The sequence below is a fragment of the Capsicum annuum genome, chromosome 6, assembly GCF_002878395.1.
Source record: "Capsicum annuum cultivar UCD-10X-F1 chromosome 6, UCD10Xv1.1, whole genome shotgun sequence".
NCBI classification, from domain to species: Eukaryota; Viridiplantae; Streptophyta; class Magnoliopsida; order Solanales; family Solanaceae; genus Capsicum; species Capsicum annuum.
This window is the reverse complement of record NC_061116.1, coordinates 175608845-175621346: the sequence shown is the minus strand read 5'-3', so window position 1 is coordinate 175621346 and position 12502 is coordinate 175608845.

Below are 12502 nucleotides of genomic sequence, written 5' to 3'. Positions count from 1 at the left end.
TTATTTTTGAGAAATGTTAACTACAAGTGATATTATTGATGTGGTTATTTATCTTTGCATAAATATCATAGTAGCATGTGTCATTAAACGTAAAAAATTCTGAATAAGTTGGGGAGTAATTATTAGCATTTTGTCACTGTAATTTCAGTATTCAAGTTTTTGTGTTTCTTACTGTTAAGGTTTTAATATGAATGACAAGATAAAAATCTTTTCTTAGAAGATTTATTGTTTTGAATGCCTTAACCAAGAAGAGAAGTGTTTTGTGTGTGGAGTGTGGACTACATTTATTATCTTTGTTTGCAATTGTATTATGTAAGAATGCATATTTATTATTATTTTTTGCTTCCCTACATGTTGTTTCGATCCATTTGGACCCTCAAAAGCTTGTACTTGCATTTTTGGTGGGATTTTACAAACAAAGTCGAGTTACGGCCACCTTAGGATGAATCCTCAAGTCTCTAAAGGCAGGAATGACGCAAATTAGAAGTCATGAGAACAAAAGGGAAATAGGCCCAAACCCACGAAGTATCTAATGCACAGATTGAAGAGCGGTAGAAGCAACCATAAAATAGGCTTTAACGCCTAGCATGAGATATAGGATAAACCCAAGAAGTATATAATGCACAGGATTGGTATCAGAGATTATGTTGTTTGAAGTTATCGGAAGTAGTATGTATTTGGATTTATTTGATTAATTTATTAATTGTAGTAAAATTAGATTTAGATATCCACAAAAATATCATAAATATTGTTTAGATGAATAACGTACAGAAATTACTAAAATATAAAGAATTAAAACAAATAATATCTGAAAAACATAAATAATTAAAAATAAGGATAGAAAGATTACAGTACAACATAATTGCCAGAGTTATTAAAAATTCAATAAACGCACAAAAAAAAGAAATATCAAATTTAGAATCAACAATAGATAGTCTAGAATATATATATATCAACATAACATATATACATTTAAATAAAATGAACAAAGAAGAATTTATAATAGATGAAAAAACATATGAAAATCACGAAAGATTAAAAATAAAAATAGTATGCTATAATTTAAGAAGAAGATATAAGAAAATAGGTGAACATTTATATTTAATGTTAGAAAAAAAAGAATTAAAATTAGAAGATAAGTTGGCAGTCATGGTAAGAATAGAAAGAGAAAACGAAGAGGTAGACAGAAAAAAGAAAATAGATAAAATAAAACAACAAGCCGCAGAAAAATACGAAAAATAGAAGAAACTAAAAATAGTAGGATTGTTGAATTGGAAAAAAAACTACAAATGCTAAAACATTTATATGAAAAGAGACAGAAAAAAGAAGATAAAAAAGATAAAGAACAAAAATTATTAAATGAGATAAATCAATTTAAAGAAAAATTAAAAATAAAAAAGAAAGAACCAGAAATCAGTGAATCAGAAATAAATACAATAGATCCTGAAAAACAAATAATTATGATTCGGAAGATAGTGAAACATAAATAGAAATTCTAGAAAACATAGGAAAACTAGAAATTGATGAAAACCAAGAAGTAATTAATAAAGAAAATCTAGAACTAATAAATACAGAAGTAAATACTCTAGATAAAAATATAATACTTAGTACATCAAAACCAACCTATAATTACAAAGCTAAGTTTAAAAGATATGATTCAATGATGAATATAATAAATGGACACCAAAACAAATAATTAATTACAACTTTTTAGATTTAGACTGTGTAATAGACACAAATAAAATAATACAACTATGGGTAGGATATATGTCAAAACAATTATTAGATAATAAAATATATACAACAAACACACCAGACTATATAGAAAAAACATTAATAGGAACAGTAAAATTATGGTTTATAAACCTACCCGAAGCAAGTAAAAAAATATTAAGATCTGATAACAAAACAGAAGGAACATCAACAACTACTAAAATACTACCAACAGAAATATTGAAAAAATATGAAATAGCTATAAGAGATGAATTTAGCAGTGTAACAACAGAAGAAGAAGAGCAAAATAAAAAAAAAAGATACGAATAGGAATTTAATGTTAAAACTAGTAATATTTAATATGTGCTATATAGATGAGTATACGTGCGCATTTAAAGAATATTATTATAAAGGAACATATAATATAGAAGAAAGTAAAGAAATAAGAAGATTATATTTTAGTAAATTATCCGAACCATTTAGTTCAAAAATAATAAAAAGTTGGGATGAAGCAAAAATAGTAGATACCCTAGGAGCAAGAATAAAATATTTACAGCAATGGTATAGAAATCTACGTGAAAAATATGGAGAAGAAATAAAAATGGAAAAAACATTAATAAGAAATTTCACATATTGCAAAGATAAAATAACACCTCAATTTGAATGTGAAGAAAATATTATAAGAAAAGAAAAAGACATAAGAAATAGAAGAAATAGAAGAAATCAAAATATAAGTATAAGAAACCAAGAAAAAAGATATTATGTAAAAAATTATAAACATAAAAGACCATATAGGAAAAAAAATCTATAAAAGAATGTACTTATTATAATTGTGGAAAACTAGGATATTTAGCTAGAGATTGTAAATTACCAAAAAATCTAAAAAAGAAACAAATATCAGAAATAAAAATAGAAAATAAAGAATATATGCAGATAGATTATATTGATTATGAATTAGAAAGTGAAGATAGTATATATGAAATTTCAGAGAATGAAACAAATAATGAAATAGATAGTGAATTAGATGAATCAAATGACCGAAGAAGATATAAAAATGAACCAAATAAATGAAGAAGATATAAAAATAATAACAAAAGAAGAATATTTAAATGAAGAAGGAACAGGTCAAAAAATAATATTTGATAGTCATATATTTGATGAAATAAAAGAAAAAGAGTTAGACCTAAGTGTAAAAAAAATATTTAAAATACCAACAATAAAAAATATATTTAGTAGAAAAAAGAAAGAATACCACGTAGTAAGCCAAAAAGAACATATAATGCACTGTAGATATGCAAAAGGAGAGCTAGTATACCACTAGTAACAAAAAAAATAATTAATAAAGAAATAAACGATATAAAAAGTAAAGACCCAATAAATTATGTACACCTGATATTAATAAAAGCATGTTTTAGAGAAGGAATAGATACACCAATAGAATTATATTTAGTAGATGATAGAATCATAAAACCTATAGAAAAAAGTATAATAACAGCCATAAAATGAAATTTAATATACCAAAAATTTAAATTTATAATAAGTGCGAATTATTCAGTAGCAATAACAGATAAAAATATAGATAAATCATTAGTATTATATTGGAAAATATCAGGAATAGAACTAACCCCAAGAAGTAAAATATTTACAACAAGATGTAAAAATCTATATGTATTAACAACAAAGCATAAAATAACAGGAAAAATAAAATTAATAAAATACAAATAGAAAATCCTTTTGAACAATTTGTAAAAACAATTGATAATAATGATTATAGTTACAAAAATATAGACATAGAAGAAGATTTAGAAATAATAAATGTTAGAATAAGTACATAGAAAAGAATAGCTCATGAAAAATCAGAATCATCAAGCTTATAAAAAAGAACAAGTTATGAAACAACTTCAACAGTTAATTCAAACCAATATTACATAACAGGAACAATAAATGAAAAAGAATATTTAATACTCTTAAACACAGGACAAGAAGAAAATTATATAGCAAAATATCTAGTAAAAAGCGAAAAAAAATAAAATCTAATAGTAATACATGCCCAGATCTACCAAGGAGTCTAATACACATTAAGGCTACGGTAGAAAAAGAAATAATAATAGGAGTTAGAAAAATAAAAATAGAATTTGAAATAAAAGAATAAATGCAAAAAACAGATATAATATTAGGAATAAAATGGTTAGAACAAGTAAAATCATACAACATAAAATATACACAATTATGTATAACATATAATAAAGAGAAATTATTCATAAAAAGAACTTTAACATGATATGAAAATATATGTACTTGTCAAAATAATAGAAGAAAGATATTATAATAGGTATTATACACCTATGATAGATACAGAAGCAGAAATAAACTTTTGTAGATACAACTGTTTACCAAAAAGTAAATGGGATAAATTAAAAACACCAATAGTAGTCAAAGGATTTAATAATGAAGGAAGTTTAATTACATATAAAGCTAAAAATGTAAAAATACAGATATGAGATGAAATAATAACAATAGAAGAAATCTATAATTATGAACTAACATCAAAAGATATGCTTTTAGGCATGCCATTTTTAGATAAATTATACCCACATATAATAATTAAAACAGATTGGTGGTTTACAATACCATGTAAACAAAAAGTCAGAGCAAAAAGAGTTATTAATAAAATAAGAAAGAAAACTGATTGGATAAAAGAAAGTGAAAAAATTACACAAAATTTAAAAAATATAAAAAAATACAAAAGACACAGTAGAACTAGTTGTATTTTCGATAAATAAAAAAGAAATAACTATATTTTCAATAGATAAGGTAAAAATAATAAAGGAAAAATTAAGACAATTATATAGTGAAGATCCATTAAAAGGATGGGAAAACATAAAACTAATATAAAAATTGAATTAATAGATAAAAATAGCATAATAACTCCAAAATCATTAACATAAAATTTTAATGATTTAAAAGAATTTAAAATTCATATAGATAAATTATTAGAAAAACAGTATATACAAAAAAGCAATAGCAAACATAATAGTCCAATATTTATAGTAAATAAACATAGTGAACAAAAAAGAGGAAAAGTAGAATGATTATTGACTACAGAAATTTAAATGCAAAAACTATGAAATACAATTATCCAATACCAAATAAGATATTGAAAATAAGACAAATACAAGGATTTAACTACTTTAGTAAATTTGATTGTAAATCAGGATTTTACCACTTAAAGTTAGATGAAGATTCTAAGGAATTAACTGCATTTATGGTGCCACAAGAATTTTATGAATGAAATATTTTACCATTTGGATATAAAAATGCACCAGGTAGATATCAGCATTTTATGAATAGTCATTTTAAACAATTACCTAATTGTATAGTATACATAGATGATATACTACTATATACAAAAACTAAAAAAGAACATTCAAAATTAATAAAACAATTTACAGATGTAATAGAAAAATCAGGAATAAGTTTAAGTGAAAAGAAATATGAAATTATGAAAAACCAAATAGAATTTTTAGGAATACAAATAGATAAAAGTGGAGTAAAAATGCAACAACATATAGTACAAAAAATAAATAAATACAAAAGAAGAATTAGATACAAAAAAGAAATTACAATCATTTCTAGGATTAGTAAACCAAGTAAGAGAATATATACCAAAAATATCAAAAAACCTAAAGCCTTTACAGAAAATTTTTTAAAAGGATGTAGAATATAATTACAACAAGGAAGATAAAAACCAAGTTTAGAAAATAAAAATACTTTGTAAAGAATTACCAAAATTACAATTCCATGATGAAAATAAAAAATTTACATATATAGTAGAAGCAGATGCAAGTGAATATAGTTATGGAGGAGTACTTAAATATATGTACGAAAATGAAAAAATAGAACATCATTGTAGATATTACTCAGGAACATTTAATGAAATAGAAATACAATGGGAAATAAATAGAAAAGAATTATGTTCATTATATAAATGTTTATTAGCATTTGAACCATATATTGTATATAAAAAAATTATTGTGAGAACAGATAATACCCAGGTTCGATGGTGGTTAACAAAAAAAATACAAAACTCAGTTACGACGAAGGAAATTCGAAGATTAGTATTGAATATATTAAATTTTACATTTACGATTGAAGTAATCAAGACTGATAAGAATGTTATTGCATATTACATATCAAGACAAAGCTACTCAAACTGATTTACCAAGGAAAGAAGTTGATGTCAAAGATACCCAAACAGACTTAATATTACAAATGTTTGAACAAATGAAGTTATTACAAGAACGAGTTTTCACATTAACTACTGAAGTTACAAATGTAAAAGTGCAGGTTGAGCACTATAAAAAAACAAGAAGCTATTAGCAAAGACACTGTGCAAGAAGAGCACATTAAAAAACTAGACCTAGAAGGTGACGATGAGAAACACCCAAAAAATTAAATTCCTAACTAAATTACAGTTACAGCTGCAGGCGCAGGTGATATATCCAAGGGAAAGAATATAGTCACTCAAAATAAACCTAAACTACCAAAGAAAAAGAATTGTAACCTCAACCAGATAATCTCAAAATTATATACACCAAATATACAAAAACCAGAGTCATCTATACCTCCCCAGATATACATATATTCTGAATCACTCAACCAACAAAAGCAGACTTATAACCATATCACTCGTACATATGTTGATACTATTTATACCTTACAAAAATTGTGAAATAAAAACTGTAATGCCCCAATTTTCTGAATCGGAATGCTACACGGTGCTTATGATCCCGAAGGATCACAAGCTAACCCATGACTGATATCTGTACCTGTACACTGCATATATAATGTAATAATGCGAAAAACATGAACATGTAGTCCATAAGGTTCAACTGAATAAAGAATCTATCAAAACATAATATCCATATAGGTGAAAGATACCCAAAATAGTTTAAAACTGAATCAAATATGAACATAAGTCTGAATACTGAATCTGAAAGCCTCTAACTACTGTCTGAATAAGGAGTTGAAAGAACATATCTCTAACTAACTTCGTAAACTGATAACTGGCTAAAATAATAATGAATAAATCAAATCATATTATCCTTGAATGAAGAGGACTCAATGAATCTCTGCGACTGGAAATGCTACTGCTACTGCTGATCTAGAGCTCGTGTCTCTGAACATATGGTGTAACATAAAAAGAAAGCACCATAGCGCAAATGCGTTAGTACAACTGGAGTACTGAGTATACAAGTAAAGAAGGCTAATGCAAAAGGGTTTACATGCATGAACAATGCTAACTTATTGACTGATATGAACATGAGAGTGTAAACATACATACATAGTAACTAAGGTAGTGAGTACATGATAGCTAGATCTATACGCTAATACATGGTTTACTGATAACTGACATGGCTGAAACTATAGTTCTGATAATATGGGCGACTATATCTAACAATCTTAAATCTGATGGAACCATTTGAGTTCCGCACTATAACTGAATTTGACTGTATCTAACAATCCTGGTATACTGATATCTAAAGAACAATCTGAGTTCCTTTACGGAGACTGAGTCTGAAACTGTGGGAGGTAGTTGTTTAACCGACATGCCCTATATGTGCCATTATGGCTAAGATGGGTTCCAATCTCTGCCCTGACTGGAAGGGTGTCAATACCGTGCCACTGGTAAGGACAACATGTGAGCAACCCTCATATAACAGGTAACTCTAGTGAGAACGGTGGGAACCCTCATATAACAGGTTAAGCCAACTCATCTACCCTCATATAACAGGATGCGATGCCTCAACCTATGCTGGCTGCATAGTTCTAGAACGCAAGGATGACTGCTAAGAATCACACCCTAAACTGATAGGTGAGTCCCCATCCTTGGGTTCACTTTGTGCTAACTTTTACTCCTATCTGAAGAGACTGAACATAATTTAACTGACTATACGTAAGTGGAACTTACTGAATTTCGTTGACTGATAGAATACTACTGATATCTAATAACTGACTGAGACCATGAGGTTTCTTTAGTCACATGACTGACTGAATTCTACTGAATCATGGCTTGATTTTGTATATCGTGAAACATGACATGGCTCTAGGCACATAGCTATAGTTTTTGGGTACGAATACCCCCAGGACTCGATAGAAGGAAACTAACACACATAACATGACTTGATCACAAGATTTGAGTTCACAATTCATAATATCATAAGTAGGGGATATCATATTTCATATAGTTATTCAACATCTTAAACATTGTAGGGAATGCATGGATATATTTCGTGTACATATTGTATATCTCCATTATCTTACATGCTTCATACCACCATAATAGCAACACATGAAAAGCATGGGATTCATATTGAAGTATATAGCTAACATGGACTTGTCATTTAGACATCATAGAACCATACAAACATGAATTTCTAGCATCCTAAGAATTTTATAAAACACCTTGAATGCTTTTTTTAAGGCATAGGTGAGTTTCATACTTGCACCATATTAAACCACCTAAAGTTCATGGTTTTCAATTAACAAACATATGTATTCCATGAAAACACCTTTAGACATCACATTGAAACTTAAACAACAATCGTCAACATGTACATACTCATATCACCATAAAAAGTTTACAAAATAATATTCAAAACATGGATCTTGAGCTCTATGAATGGATTGGATCCATAGATGAACACTACGCATACCTTAGGGATTGAATCTTGAAAGAGATCTAATGTTTCTAAAGGTTCTTGTAGAATTCCTTAGGCTTGCTCTTGAGGAGATGATCATGAGAGAAAACCCTAATCTTTTGGTTGAGAGTGTAAGAGAGGATTTTTAAGATGCTTAACTGAAGAAAAATGGTAAAAATTATGCCTCTTTAGGGTTATAAATTGTGGAAGGTGAAGAAAAAGACCAAAATAACCTTATGAAATAAATTTCCAGTTGCTGAAAATCATAGCTGACGACATTTGTGACAAGGCATCAAAAATATGACAAATCGTAATAAATATCATCACACAGGAGTTGGAATTGATGGTTTCTGCCTAAGTTTGACGATATTTGTGACAAGGCATGAAAAATGTGGTAAGCTACCACAAATTTCGTCACTTAGGAGCTGGTTTCTACCTAAGGCTGACGACCTTCGTGATAGGACTTCACAAATATGGTAAGCTACCATGAATTTCGTCACTTAGGAGCTGATTTCTGCCTAAGGCTGATGACCTTCATGATAGGGCGTCACAAATATGGTAAGCTACCATGAATGTCGTCACTTAGGAGCTGGTTTCTGCCTAAGGTCGTGATAGGGCGTCACAAATGTGGTAAGCTACCATAAATTTTGTCACTTAGGAGCTGGTTTCTTCCTAAGGCTGAAGACCTTCATGATAGGGCATCACAAATGTGGTAAGCTACTATGAATGTTGTCACACTATTTCCAGTCTAACATGCTGGAGTAAAATAGGAATAACTTTTCGCTTCGATATAGAATTGAGGCGAAATGTGTGTCGCTGGAAAGATAATTCAATTATATATCTTTTTATACGTCATGAGCTCAAAAATTTCAAGTATAATAAGAGATATACTTGTTTGAAGTGGACTATACCAATATCCTTCTCAAGAATTCAATCGGTAAGGAATGTTTTGATTCGTCTGATTGCTGGGAGTTATTTGAAGACTTAACATACATCTAACTTACTCATAAAACTATAAAAGAACCATGATGTACTATGCATGAGCTTGGTAAATGTCTTTAATACTGGTTTGGATTTTTTGGGGTATTATAATATATCCGCTTTGGAAACATTCGTCCTCGAATGATGACTGCTTGAGAGGGGAGAAAGGATAAAACGACGCATACACTGATCATGCTTAAATGGCACATGATTTTAGGACCAAATTGAATTCTAAACTGAATATAGCCCAACTGAACATGCATATCTGATGCATGACTGATAAGCTAAACTCATGAATGCATGATAAGCTATGCACTGATACTTGATACCAATTTTGTACTAGAATTTTGAACATGTAAAAAAATAAGATTAAGGAAAATGGTTAAAATGAACTAAGTCTGAATTAGTGGAGAAAATATGAGGGTACTTGGTTGGCATATCTACTTCTGCTTCCCAATTAGCTCCCTCCACGGACTGATTCTGCCAAAGAACCTTGACTAGAAGGACTTTTTTGTTCCTCAACCTACGAGTCTGATAGTCGAGGATTTCAACTGGAATCTCTTCATAAGAGAGGCTATTCTGAATGTCAACTCTCTGAATAGGGACTACAACTGTTGGTTCACCTATGCACTTCTTGAGCAAAAAGTCGTGGAAGACTGGATGAACTGAGGCTAGAACTTAAAGCAATTCTAGCTCATAGGCTACCTTGACGAAGCGACTGAGAATCCTGAAGGGATCGACATATCGGGGACTGAGATTTCCCTTCTTGCCAAATCTCTTCACTCCCTTCATGGGAGAGATCTTGAGATAGACATAGTCATCGACCTCAAATTCAAGATCCTTTCTCTGAACATCCGCTTAAGACTTTTGTCGGCTCTGAGCAACCCAGAGTCTTTCTCTGATCAACTGAACTTTCTCTAAGGCATCAAATTCTAAGTTAGTACCTATGACTGCGTCTCACTAACTTCAAACCAACTGATCGGAGACCTATATCTCCTACCATAGAGAGCTTCGAATGGAGCCATCTGAATACTAGAGTGATAGTTGTTGTTGTATGCGAACTCAATCAAAGGCAAGTGGTCATCCCAGCTTCCCTTGAAATCAATTGCACACGCCCTTAGAATATCTTCTAGAGTCTAAATAGTCCTTTCTTCTTAGCCATCTTTCTAAGGATGAAACGCTGTACTGAGATAAACTTGGGTACCAAGACCCTTTTGGAATGCTTTCCAGAAGTGAGAGGTGAACTGGGTACCTCTGTCTGAGATGATAGATAGTAGAACATCGTGTGATCTGACCAACTCCCTAATATAGAGTTTGGCATAATCCTCGACTGAGCAAGAGGTACGTACTGGAAGGAAATGAGCTGACTTGGTCATTCTGTCTATAATGAACCAAACTGAATCATGCTGATGACGTGTTCTAGGCAAACACATCACGAAGTCCATGTTCACTTTTTCCCATTTCCAAGTAGGAATAGTCTTGGAATAGTGAACTCCTGCATGTAACCACTATATTTCTGATGCTCTATCTTAACCTGTTGACATATAGGGTACTTAGCCATAAAATCTGCAATGTCCCTCTTCATCCCACTCCACCAATAAATCTCCTACAAGTTGTTGTACATCTTTGTGGCCCCTGGATAAAAGAGTATCGCACACCATACATTTCTACCAGAATTCTCTACCTCAATTCATCTACACCGGGAACACACAGATGACCCTGACAATAAAGAACACCATCTCCCCCTTAGGAGAAAACCTCTACTTCCTGACTCTGAACTGGCTCCTTTAGCTTGAGAAGGCTAGAATCCCTGTCTTGCTTCTCTTTCACCTCGGAAACTAGAGATGACTCTGAACTACTCTGAATACATACACCACCCTCTAACGAGTCGAATAAGAGAACACCTAGTCTGGCAAGCTGATGAATCTCCTGAGCTAATTTCTTTTTACTATCCTCAACATGGGAAACATTACCCATGGACAGTCTACTGAGTGCGTCGGCCACTACATTGGCCTTGCCAGGATGATAAAGGAAACTTATGTCATAATTCTTCAAGAGCTCTAACCATCTTCTCTGATGAAGATTGAGATCTTTCTGGGAAAAAATATACTGAAGGCTCTTATGATCTATGAAGACATCTACATGAACACCGTATAGATAATGCCTCTAAATCTTTAAGGCAAAGACAACTGATGCTAACTCAAGGTCATGAGTAGGATAATTTTTCTCATGGGGATTTAACTGTCTGGAGGCGTAGGCTATGACTCTATCATGCTGCATGAGCACATAACCTAAACCTAATTTGGATGCATCATAATATCCTACGAAGCCATCAGAACCGTCGGCAAGTGCTAAAACTAGAGCTGAGGTGAGTCGAGTCTTCAACTCCTAAAACCACTTCTCGCAAGGTTCTGACTACTAAAACTAGACCTTCTTCTGACATGGATCTAGGCACACATCTATAGTTTTTGGGTACAAGTACCCCCAGGACTCGATGGAAGGAAACTGACGCACATGACTGACTTGATCATAAGAGTAGAGTCCCTAATTTATAATATCATAAGTAGGGATCTCATACTATGCATGGTTATCAACAATGTATTGCATGGAAAGGATTTCATATCACATGGAAGTACTTGCACGATCTTAATATCATGTTCGTCACATAATAATATTGGCAACACATACTAATAGCATGGAAGTTCATGTGGATTGCATGGTTACATGCATCTTGTTCATAAGTAGGATTTGCAAGTAAACATAGCATAGTCTCATAAGAATAGTTCATGAGTATTCCAACAACATTTACAAGGCACATTAACACCATATAAGTCATTGAAAAGTAAGGGCATATCATGAATCCTTCACTTGGTCACAATTTAGCTATATTGCATGATTTCTAGTTCCTTAGGCATTTTATCAAACACCTTACATGCACATCTTAAGAATAGGTGAATTAATCAAATTATACATTATGAACAACCAAATTTACATGTTTCCAACTCATATGATATCATGAATTCACAAAAACATATAAAGATTCCATCTTGGGAATCACCCAATATCATGTTGTTGATATTGGGTGATTCCCAAGATGGAATCTTTAT